General features: G+C 48.4%; 1 non-coding gene across 1 annotated transcript; it reads left to right on the plus strand.

Moving 5' to 3' along the window:
* Positions 1-467: 467 nt before the first annotated feature.
* On the plus strand, positions 468-541 carry TRNAW-CCA (transfer RNA tryptophan (anticodon CCA)). Its single transcript has one exon. It is a non-coding gene; the product is annotated as a tRNA-Trp (tRNA).
* The last annotated feature ends 582 nt before the right edge of the window (positions 542-1,123 follow it).

Consider the following 1,123-nt stretch of genomic DNA (forward strand, 5'->3'; position numbering starts at 1 on the left):
TCCAGAACCGTAAGATAATAAATGTGTGTTGTTTCAAGCCACTATGGCTGTATCTATCACCTCCAGCTCAACCAATGCAATAGCTACCATTTATTGAGCACCATTTGAGCTTGGGTTCCTGTGAAAGCAGCACAGGAACTTGATACAATAGTCACAGGAAACTAATGCAAAGCTATGTCCAGGCTGCACTCCGTGGGAGTGGGTTCGCATGGCATCAGATGAGACCTGGGGCGGGAGGAAAGACACAGAGATCTGCTTAAGACAGGATGCTGTCAATGCAGACACGCATCTCAGCTTGCTTGCACAGAACCTGCGCTTGATTAGAGGTGGGCTGAGGTGACGTGACACCAGGACCCAGAGGCAGATGCCACAAGCAGTCACCACGAGGCCAGGCACTGTGCTAAGTGTACCACAAGCAATATCTTGATTATGCTTCCATTCTAGTCGAAAGGATATTCTGGGGGACTTCCCTGGTGGTCCAGTGGCTAAGACTCCATGCTTCCAGTGCAGGGGGCCCCAGGTTCAATCCCTGGTCAGGGAACTAGATCCCATGTATTGCAACTAAGAGTTTGCATGCTGCAAGTAAAGATCCCACATGCTGCAACGAAGATCAAAGATCCCACGTGCCACAGCTAAGACCTGGCACAAAAAAATAAACATTTTTTAAATAAAAAGGATATGCAAATTCCCCAGGCCCCCAAGAGCCTCTCACCTAATGGGAGTTCCAGTTCAAGGTGTGCAGCTCACTGGCATGGCAACGTTGAATGACCCACCTACTCTCAGAAACAATCAGATGACGTCTCCCTGCCTCCCAGGCTGTCAGCTCTGCCTGTCAGCCTTAGCTTTTCTGGGAGTCACTCTTTAGGTACCCACATCTAGTCAGAGTCTAACCTCCCAGTAGTAAAAAAAAAAAAATATCCAGGAATAGTAAAATGTGGAGACAGAAACAGAAGAGGATTATCCTTTCCTATGGACCTGGAAATGAGTAAAATGTGGCTGGGTATAAGACAAAAGGGAGTGGTGGGGACTGTGGCAAACTGGAGACATGCTCTGCCTAAAAGCAGTGAGACTGTTAATGAGTTCTAGCAGGTGGCTGCCACGCAGAAGTGCAGGCCCAGTGTGG

Source organism: Muntiacus reevesi, chromosome 13 (assembly GCF_963930625.1).
Source record: "Muntiacus reevesi chromosome 13, mMunRee1.1, whole genome shotgun sequence".
NCBI lineage: Eukaryota > Metazoa > Chordata > Mammalia > Artiodactyla > Cervidae > Muntiacus > Muntiacus reevesi.